This window comes from Carlito syrichta, unplaced genomic scaffold, assembly GCF_000164805.1.
Source record: "Carlito syrichta isolate Samal-C Ts95f unplaced genomic scaffold, Tarsius_syrichta-2.0.1 Scaffold307260, whole genome shotgun sequence".
Lineage (NCBI taxonomy): Eukaryota > Metazoa > Chordata > Mammalia > Primates > Tarsiidae > Carlito > Carlito syrichta.
This window is the reverse complement of record NW_007251356.1, coordinates 176,263-187,621: the sequence shown is the minus strand read 5'-3', so window position 1 is coordinate 187,621 and position 11,359 is coordinate 176,263. Positions and strand designations below refer to the sequence as shown.

The 11,359-nt window shown below is 38.1% G+C and overlaps 1 protein-coding gene across 3 annotated transcripts in view; it reads left to right on the top strand.

Moving 5' to 3' along the window:
- Nucleotides 1–201: 201 nt before the first annotated feature.
- Nucleotides 202–11,359, top strand: part of DMTF1 (cyclin D binding myb like transcription factor 1) — a 51,149-nt gene continuing 39,991 nt past the window's right edge. For 2 of the 3 annotated variants that reach the window (XM_021715670.1, XM_008064297.1), the window contains exon 1: nt 202–395. The gene's annotated coding sequence lies outside the window, so the exon portion shown is untranslated. The remainder of the gene's footprint in view (nt 396–11,359) is intronic. The other variant, XM_021715669.1, reaches the window with a different exon arrangement.

Below are 11,359 nucleotides of genomic sequence, written 5' to 3'. Positions count from 1 at the left end.
CCGCAGTCACAAGAACCAAAGCTGCATCTCCTCTATAGCATCAGCAGCGGGACAGCCAGTGCTGAGATTCCCTCGTAAAAAGGGAGAAAGACAGCGGACGACAAACCACAGACCACTACCTAAATGTACAACCCGGGACCTTTTTTGCGCGCGCTGACAAAGCCGGAAGTGACGCAAACAGCTGGCGTGTGGGGACGCCCCGCGAGAGAGGCAAGCGGGAGGAGGAGCGTGTGGGGGATCGGGGGCGGGGCACGGCCGCAGCTCCGTTTCCGGTGGCTCGTCGCGCTCGCTCACTCCAGCTGCAGCCAGTCTCGCCCGTGGCTGCTTCCTCCATCCTGGTATTTTTTGGAGCCTCCATCCTGGTTCTTCCAAAGTGCCCGGACCCAAAACAGGAAGTAAGTGCGATGGAACCTTCAGGTCCCAGCCGCCGCCAGGGCCGCTCCGCCCAGTGGAGCCTGTCCGGCCCCTTTGCTGCCCTCTGGTTCCCACCGGCTGGCGCTAGCTGCCCGCGCCCGGGCACCGCGGGCGGGGTCGGAGCCGGGCCTTCCTGACGTTGAAGCTGCCGTCTCCGCACGTTCCGGCCAGGGCTTCCCTCCCAGGGCCGGGCGGCGCCGGCGGCTTAGGCTGCAGAGCAGGGGAGCCAGCGGCCGCCGAGGCACAGCAGCGATCCAGCGGGGGCGGAAAATGGCGGCGGCTTCAGAGGAGCTAAATGGCGCCGGGACCCCTGGGGGGTGGGGTGGACCAGGAGCTTCGGTGGAGAATTGGGCTGGGGCGTGGGGACAGTGCGGAGGCCTGACTTGACTCCTCGTGGTGTTCCTTTTTCTGAAAAATGATTTTGTTACTTCCTCCGGTTTTGTTGTGTGGTCCAGCGAAGGAGTGCTGGACTTGGGTGGGGTTGAGAGAGTGGGGGCGGGTCTCGCCCGAACTTCCCCCCTTCCGCTTTATTTTTTTTTCCTTGTGTGTACCTTGTTTTGCTTTAGCCTGTTCTCTCATCTTTTGGGGTTCAGCCTGGCCTGGCGACTCACGGCCCAGGCAGAGGGAATGGGGTTGCTGGCCGACCCGGGTCCGTCGGCCTGGGTCTCTTTAGCGGAGGGACGTGGGCTGCGGCGCGGGGAGACAGTCGTAGCGCAACCGAGGAAAGGCTTCCTCGAAGTAGTAAATTGTCATCTTGTGCCCAGTTCCGAGGAAGTTTTTTAAATTGTTAATCGACCTTGTCCTTTAAAACGGGCTTTGTTTTGAGACTGTCTTCTGGGAGGTATGTAGATTTCACACCAGTCTTCAGAGTAGATCTAGAAGCGGCCAAGCGCCGTTCTGTGCAATTGAATGATAAAGCATGTGTTCTTAGAACAAAAATATTGGGAGTCGATAAGGAAAGGGTAATAATCCTGTGAAATGTACGCCAGGACTCCTCTCTTTTCCTTGTTGAATTTGCGTGGTTGTTTTGTTTTCGCAACTTGATTCATTTTTGTGTACATCGCTTTTTAAAAATGTACATGAATTTCATTTCTTTTGTGTGCTTGCCTCCGTTTTGACAGGCAAGACTGCTTGTTGGGACATCCTACAAAATGCGTATTCTGTAGGATTATTTTCTAATATTACGTGCCTTAAGCTTAAAATAATGTCGTCTGTACAATTTTTAAAAATGAATTACCTTTTTTCTCCCATCCAAGTAAGAAAAATTATTCCACTATTTTGAATACATAAAATTCATTTTTCTTTTTCAGTTAAGGATTTTCATGTTTTTCGTTACTGCAGGCCTCCGTTTTTTACTTCCATTAGTACTTTCTTTAAGGCGATTTAAAATTTGTGTTCCAGTCACTTTCTAAGGATTACTGTATTTTAATGATTTTAGTAATTTGAGTAATTTTTCACCACTTTTTAACATGTAAAGATTCCGACTGTCGTGATACACCAATATCTTAGCTTTTTACTACAATGGTGTAGTAGGGATTAAGTTTCATGTATTTGGTTAAGATTTAGAAATTCAGTTAAGATTTTAAAAAGTAAAAGATTAAAATTTTATATTCTTTATCATGCTAAGAAAATCCAATTTGGTGTGAGAATGAAGTTTTTTTCTTCCATTAACAAAGCACAAAAACAGCTTGCTCCTGTCTGAAAAAATGTATTACAGTTGTGAAGAAAGTACATTTTATGATCTGTGGTGATTTTTACCTCCCATATCCTAGGCGCTTCTGTGTGCCGCCAAACAAGCTAATTTTTTTATTACCATTTTAGTTGATAGGTTCATCCCAAAATGTGCTTATTGGAACTGATTTAGAACTTGGATATTCTGCATGAATCTCTTTGACTGATTGCAGTGGAGCTGGATCATGAAGCCAAAATGTCATTGCCCTGTTCTCAAAAAGTACTGGCCATACATACTTCTTAGAACTTTAATGTAGTTAGTTATATGAATAAATATATACTGTATAAACATTTTTGAGTGTTGAGGTTTTAGAAGTGTTTTGAGGGGAATAATTTTAGAGTTAGGATTTGAGTTTTGAAACCAGAGCATGGCTGAGAAATAGTAACTGGTAGAGAATCATACCAAAAAGTAGGTAGGTACTCTCTTCCTCTTTAGTTTTTTTTTGAATTGTAAGGTTGTTTTTAGTTCTTTTTGAATTGTAAGGTTATTTTTGTTTTTTTAGGTGGTTATCTCATTCCACCCCAAGGGTGCTTTAAAGGCAGGCAGATGCTTATAAGGTTGGTGAGATATCACTAGTTAGTATTTAAATAACAACAAAAAACTAACCCTTACCATCTTCACATAATGCTTATCTTTCTATTAGCTTCATTTATCTCCCCAACATTTAAAGGCCCTAATTTTTAAGGGTGTAATAAAAAATATATGTTCTGAAAATAACATCTCATTATTTTAAACAGTTGGTTTTGTCATGCTTCATTTAGTACACTGGCTTACATTAGCACCTATGAGAATGAATGAGATAATGTGAAAGAAGTGTCTTCTACACATTTTAAAGCCTAGGACATAGATGTTGAAATATTGAGGGGGCTTAGAAGTGTTTTTTAAAGTATTGAGATCCTACAACACTTATTAACACATAAGTCACAAAGACATCAAAACTTTAGAACAGCAATAAAGTTTAGGAAGTGTTCATTCTGCGTTTAAAAAAAATATCATACATAGAGACTGCATATGTCACACCGAGATGTTATTCTGCCTTCTCAAAATGAAGTTTCCATTTTCTCTTACTATCATCATTTTCAGCACTTTTTTTCCTCATATAAAAGGATTTCTTAGGAATTGGTGCACTTAAGTGTTTTTGCAGTTTCAGCTCCAAAAAATTTTTTTAGTCTCTAAATGATGTAAGACATTTAGGAGAGAAAGATAAACAAAATGATTTTTTATTAAAGTGATTGCCAAGTGTTAAGTATAAAATACAAATATCAAATATATGTGGCATTTGTTTGCTTTCCTTTCATTTTCCCCTATGTCTTTCTTAATGGTGCTTTTTTGTGAAGATAATTCCTGTAACAGAAATCACAAATAAGTATTGTGTTTGCTTTGATTCTGTAAAGGTAAATAATAAGTTTAAATAAAGGGAGGAACCTGTTTTTTATGTCATTGTTTTTTTTTTTTTTCAAGTTTGTGGAAAGATAGCCAGTTCCATGATTGAATATCAGAAAGAAGTTGTCGGAGAAAAGCAAACTGGAGAGCACTTTTTGAATGATTTGTTTCTTTTTTATGACATCTCATTTTTTAAAATGTCATTTTGATTATGCTGCACTGTTGGGCCTTTCTTCCAAGCACCAGTGGTCAAAGCTAATCATTCACTTACCATGAAGTGTTACATAGCAAAAGTAATACTCCTTAGGTTTACTCACTGCCTATGTGTATTTTGTATCTACTGAGGAAAAAATTAACTTCCGTGTGAATCAGAGGTATACAGTGATAATTTATATTTGCCTTTAAAGAGCTTCTGTTGGTGCCTTGCATAAAAGTACTCAGCTTTGAATGGATGAAATTTTAATGTGCATTTGGCTATGCACACATAAACCTTGAGCCATGCACTGAGTGAAAAATAACATTTTTTTAATAAGCAATGTAATTTTATTGCCAAACCAGGTATGAAATACTGAATCTTAAAATGACCCATATTATGAAATAATTATCTTTACTTCAGTAATGACATTTTCAATCATTAATAATAGAAATCAGTATTTTAAGCAATTAAAGCCTATTAGAATAGATGCCATTAACACCTTTATTGACATTTTATGGTATTTAGTCATTCTTACTATCTTAAAACCAAGCCATAGTGTATATTAACTGTATACCCTAATTCACTATGCTTTATGTGCACTTACGGCTTTGTTTCTCAAGCTTTTCCACAAAGTCTACAAAGGAGCAAATCTCAGGGGTCCTGGGACCATGGTCCAAAACATTCTACCTCAAGTGTGAAGTGTTCCTATTCATATTTTAAATAAAATTGATACTTAAAAAGATGTTGTACTTATTCTGTGGTCTTGACTGTGTCTGACATCCCTGTGTTCAGGATACAAGAATTTACCTACCGTCTTCCACTAAGATTTTCTACTTAGCAGTTTCAGTATTTCAGAATAAAAATCTTAAAACATCTTTCAGATTCTTTATTATACATTACTAAGCAAATCCTTTAAAGTATTTCCTAAGGTATTAGTTATATACAGTGATAGTTATGGTAGTGGTCTCTAGAATTTTTATGATAGCATAGACTCAGAAACAAAAATGTTCAGTAATAGTTACTGGTTACACAAGTTTAGATCTATGAACTTATCCAAAATGTATAATAAACTGAAAATTGGAAAATGCTCCTGATAATAAGTAAGTGCTAAAATAATTATAAAAGTACTAGCTGGGTGTGGTGGCATGCATCTGTAGTTCCAGCTACTTGGAAGGCTGAGGTGGAATTTATGGTAGTGGTCTCTAGAATTTTTATGATAGCATAGACTCAGAAACAAAAATGTTCAGTAATAGTTACTGGTTACACAAGTTTAGATCTATGAACTCATCCAAAATGTATAATAAACTGAAAATTGGAAAATGCTCCTGATAATAAGTAAGTGCTAAAATAATTATAAAAGTACTAGCTGGGTGTGGTGGCATGCCATCTGTAGTTCCAGCTACTTGGAAGGCTGAGGTAGAATTTATGGTAGTGGTCTCTAGAATTTTTATGATAGCATGGACTCAGAAACAAAATGTTCAGTAATAGTTACTGGTTACACAAGTTTAGATCTATGAACTCATCCAAAATGTATAATAAACTGAAAATTGGAAAATGCTCCTGATAATAAGTAAGTGCTAAAATAATTATAAAAGTACTAGCTGGGTGTGGTGGCATGCATCTGTAGTTCCAGCTACTTGGAAGGCTGAGGTGGAATGGTTGCCTAAACCCAGCAGGTAGAGGCTATGGTGGCTGTGAGCATGGACTGCACTCCAGCCTGGGTGACAAGAGTGAGACTCCAACTAAAAAAAGATTAAAAAACTATCAAAGATAAAACAGTACGATCTCAATATGTAAAAACAATAAAAGGTATGTTGATACATGAATAAGACTTGGAGTTAATCACAAGTAAAAGAGGAATATGGATATTATTTTTCATACAGTATATCAGGTGAAGAAAAAAGACATCAGAAAACTGAATGTATCCCTACTGCCTTTTTAGTTAAATTATACCAGGGACTACCTCTGACCAGCTCAATAAAGTTATGGTGCTGTATGTTCTGTAGCTTGCTAGATTTCCCTTTGTATGAATATAGTATAATAGTGAATGTTTGTATACCATGTGATCTCTCCCATCTTCCCATTTAGAATCTAGACTTGAAATATCTAGGGTCAGCAAGTGTTGGCTTCTGTACTTCTCCTGATGCCACTGTTAGCATCTGTTCTTCCATATTTGTATTAGTACCGTGCTTGGGAACTGATAGAAGTCTGTTTATAGCCGGGCTCGGTGGCTCAGCCTGTAATCCCGCACCTTTGGGAGGCTGAGGTGAGTGGATTCCCTGAGCCCGCGGGTTCGAGACCCACCTGGGCAGCGAGACCTCATCTCTACAATAAATCAAAAAATCAGCCGGGCGTGGTAGCGCGCGCCTGTAATTCCGGCTACTTGGAAGGCTGAGGCGGAAGGATCGCCGGAGCCCAGCGGGTTGAGGCTGCGATGGCTGGGACTGACTCCGACTCAAAAAAAAAAAAAAAAAAAAAAGAAGTCTGTTTACAGTATTAGTCCCCAAAACTTCAGAGAAAGAAAAAGTGACTTCTTTCCTTGGTTTGTTCTGGTTTGGGGAAGATATTCAACATTCAATGGCCCCAGAAAATCAGAACAATAGACTCAAATGGTAGAGGTAGTAGTCTAAGAACAGTCTTAGATAAGAACTTTGACAAAAGTGTTCTTTATGACTTTATGCCAACAAGCAGGTTTGCAGTGATTATCAATCAAGTGACTAATCACAAGTCCCTATTTTCTACCAACCTATTCAGCCAATGATAGACTTCCTAGTGAACTTGATAAAGATTTGTCGTGCATTTAAAAACTCAATCAAAAGCCTAGATTTTTAAAAAGCAAGGAAGGTTGCTATTTAAATTTTACTGTCTTATTAAAACCACTTTAGCTTGTCTGAAAAAAAATGCTGCTTAAGAGTAAATGCTTGTACCATAATTTAAGTAGTATCTAACAAAATATAAAATTTAAGACAATGAAATCAGATTACATATATATTAGTCTTGCAAAAAGATTAATCTAAATTGTTACAGGAACATTTACATTTTCTAAAATTTATTTTTGAATTATCACTTTGATGAGTTACAATATTAAAGGTTAAAATAATAATACACTAATTTTAGAGACACACCATCTGTGCAGTGATTTTATTAACCAAAGATTTGGTATGCATTAAATTGCTTTATAAAAAAGCAAATAGTAATTTTGCACGTTGACTATATTTCACTTTAGACATTTTTTAGGTCTTTGTTTCGAAAAATATTCTCAACTGATACTCTCCCTAGATTTAATTGATTCAAACTACAAGTAACACCAAGATAAACACTGTCTAATGACTAAGTTTCCAAAAGTTTTATTTTCAGGCAATTAAGGAAGATCGCTTCATACTATTAACTGCCCAACAAACTGTTTTGAAAACTAAATATTCTTTGCTAAAGAGCTGATTTCAAGAAATATTTTTTGTGCTCTTATTTATTATTATTTATTTATTTTTGAGTCAGAGTCTCACTCTGATAACCTAAGCTGGAGTGTAGTGGCACAGTTGCAGCTGCCTCATCCTCAACCTAGACTCAGCCAGTCCTTTTGCCTCAGTCTTCCAAGTAGTTGGAACTACCAGTGTGTGTCACCATGCCCAGCTACTTTTTATTTTTTGATTTATTGTAGAGATGAGCTCTTGCCAAGTTGCCCAGGCTGATCGAACCCCTGGACTCAGGCAGTTCTCTTGCCTCTGCCTCCCAAAGTGCTGGGATTACTGGCATGAGCCACTGCTCCTTTTCCATGCTCTTATTTTTTAAAATATTCTGATAAAACATACATAATCTAAATCAAGATTCACAAATGGTGGCCAATATCCTGATAACTTTTATTCAACTCAGTACAAAAAATTCAGTAATTTTGCATAAACAACTCAAAAAGTTTATAATGGAAATGTCAGTGGATCATACTACACACTACTGATGGGTTCCACTGTACTTTAACCAGGCACAGCAGATGTGCAGATCTGATAGAATGCTTAGAAAATTAAAGCCATCAGAGTTATAAATGAGAAATGTATAAGTATAAACATAGCAGTATCAAAGCATTAGGATCATTAGGAAAATAAGATTTGATATAAACACATAGTTCTCTCTGTAAGCCACTTTTATTTCAAAGCCATAGTTTTATAATTCTTTAAGAAAGGAAAATTTTCCTACACTGCTGTGTGCAGTAATTTTCTTGTCTTCATATTTTCTTTTATAGCTTGACCTATCAGGATTTCTTCAGAAAGTCAACTTGTCATATTTCTAACAGCTTTTGGTACTTCAGTAACCTTGTGATACTCCCTAATAACTGATGGTAAAGCTTCTGGGTTAATTCCTTTCACAAATAGACAAAAGTTTTCATATCTAAGCCAGTATTCAGTATTCAAAATTCTTGAAATCAAGTTGAACTTTCATGGTCTCCCTCTGCATTCAGATTCATTGCTGCCCTCATGTTTTTATTTATCTTTCTATCTATCTATCTATCTATCTATCTATCTATCTATCTATCTATCTAAATATCTATCTAAATATCATACTATTTAAAGGTACCTGTCAAATGATGAGGAACATGCCAAAATGCCACTTCACCAATTAAAATACTGTTAAAATTTTATTTTCTTCCATTATTCTCATTTCTAATTAGTTTAAAAATAGTACAATATAATCCATTACAGAGAGAGAAGGGAAATTTGAAAAGGGCTGATGTTGTGCAGTCATGCATCGCTTAACAACAGAGTTCTGAGAAATGCATTTTAGGTGATTTCATCATCATAGAATATACTTGCACAAACCCATACAGCATGTTACTGTACTGAATACTGTTAGCAGGTCTAACAATAGTTTATGTATCTAAGCATCTAAATATTGAAAAGGTACAGTAGGAATATACAATTATAATCTGGGACCATTGTTGTATATGCAGTCTGTTGGCCAAAATGTCATTGTGTGGCGCATGATTATTTTTATTTTGCTCTAAAAAGTTGATGGCAGAATTGGAGATCTTTCTGATGTATTTTCCTGATAAACCAAATGAGAGTTCTAGAAATTGTTAAGCATAGTATCATAATGAATTACAATAAAGGCACTAAATTACTCAACTTTTCACCCTGCCATTATAAGTTGATTTATTCACCAACTTTTCTCATTCTAAAATCAGAGTTCAGGTATATTCTTCTATATAATGACGGTCTTGACCCCCACTCAATCTTTTCATTCTACCTTAAAGCTAAACTTAGGTGTTTGTAAGTTTGTCTTTTCTTCCCTACTTCAGTCTCTACAGGTTTCAATAGGGCTTATGTCCCTGTGTCTCCACAAAAACTACTTTTGTTAAAGGCACCAATTTTTATCCTTATTGCCAGATCATGTAGCCACTTCTCTATCATCCACTCAGCAGTATTCAACACAGTTTACTACTTAATACCCATTTGAAAAACTTGCCTGTGCTTCTAGTCAACACCTTTTAGTTTCTCTCCTGTATAACTGGCTGGCTTTTCTTAGCTTCTTTTGTTTGACTTCTCAAATGTAATAGGGTGTTCTAGAATTGGAAACTAGATTGTCTTCTCTAACCTCTCTAAGTAATCTTTAAAAATACTCGGGTCCGGGCTCAGTGATTCAGCCTGTAATCCCAACACTTTGGGAGGCCGAGGCGAGTGGATTGCCTGAGCCCATTAGTTTGAGGCCAGCCAGGGCAACTTGGCCAGACCTGGTCTCTACAATAAAATAAAAAATTAGCCGGGTGTGGTAGCATATTCCCGTAGTTCGGGCTACTTGGCAGGCTAAGGCAAAAGGATAGCTGGAGCCCAGCAGGTCAAGATGCGGTGGCCAGGAGTGGGCCACTGCACTCCAGCCAGGGCGATGGAGTGAGACTCCAACTCAAAAACAACAACAACAACAGCAGCAACAAAACCGGTATGCCACTAACTCAGTTTTATAGATCTAATCCTGGCCTGTTGAACTCTAGTTTATATATCCAACCAACCATCAACTTGACATCTTCATTTGGATATCTTATACTTCTACTTAATAATATTAATAGAAATAATTTAGCATTTGATAAAATAAATACCTCTAGGTTTAAGTGCCTCAAAACTTACTCAACTATTCAAGCCAAAAGCCTAGGACTATCATTTTGAGGGAACTATCATTTTGAGATAGTTCCCTTTCTCTCTCTTTTTTTTTTGAGTTGGAGTCCCACCAGTCGCCCAGGTTGGAGTACAGCAACACACTCGGCATGCTCAGGGCCACCCAAGCATCGACCTGCTGGGCTCCCTTGATCCTTCCCCCTCAGTCTGCCCAGTAGCCTGAGCTATAGGCGCGCTACCACGCCAAGCTAATTTTTGATTTGTTGTAGAGATGAGGTTTCACCAAGTTGCCCGGGCTGTTCTTGAACCTGTGGGCATAGGCAATCCCCTCACCTCCGCCTCCCAAAGTGCTGGGGTTGCCCTTCTCTTAAGCTCCATCATCTCTTTCTTCAGCAAATCCTGTTGGCCCTGCTTCCAGAATAATACCCTCTGTCCAGATTCCTTTCTTTGATTGCTTCTACTTTTCCAAACCACAATCATCTCTTGGACAACATGTTCTCATAACTTACTTAACCTTTATCTGTTCTCCATACTGAAGTCTGAGTGATCTGTTAAAATTGTAAATTATATTCCCCAGTTTAATACCCTCAAAGGATTTTCACGGTCTTACATTAACTGCCCCTGTCTGTTGTCTCATCATCATGTTTTAAGGTGTAGTTCATTGTTTGTAGTATGATACTATTTCTGTAAAAAGAGTATATAGGGAGGGAACGATAGATGTATTGACTTGTATGTGCATAAAATAACCAAGGAAGTCCAAGAAATTAATAACATTGTTTACCTCAAGGGAAGGGAATGGAATAACTGGGGAACTAGAGTGGAAAGTAGATATCACTGTATAACCACTTTTACCTTTTGAATTTTGAGCCATGTAAATATGTTACCTATTAAAAATAAAACTAGGCCAATTTCTTAAGAAAATAAAATAAATACTTAAAATAGATGACAGGATTAAAAAATGTAGCTACTTTATCCTCAGTGCACATTGACATGTAATGAATATTTGTTGATTGAACAAATAAGCTTGTTAATTTACAAAGTAGCATAGGATCAGTTACTAATCTCTAACATGAGTTGCAGAACTTTATTTATTTTTTTAGAAAGAAGGATTTATTGAGAGGACAGAAAAGCCCTCACAGTGGGACGACCCAAAGGGGTTGCCCGAGTTGAAGAACTTTAAAAAAGGAACCAAGATTTCTCTTCCCCAAAATTTTGGAGTCACTCAAGTCCTGCAATGATACTCAAAACCAGTAAACATTTGAACCTATCAAGTGAGCACTGTGTTTTTTACTTTGAAATTTTTTTAAAGATTAAAATGATGGCCATGCACGGTGGCTCAAACCTGTAATCCTATCACTTGGGGAGGCCGAGGTGAGGGGATTACCTAAATTCACAGGTTGGAGAACAGCCGGGGCAACTTGACAAAACCTCATCTCTACAGTAAATGAAAAAAAAAAATTAGCTGATTGTGTAGTTTGGGCTACTTGGAAGGCAGGGGCAGGATTGCCGAGCCTGGCAGGTTGATGCTGGGGTGAT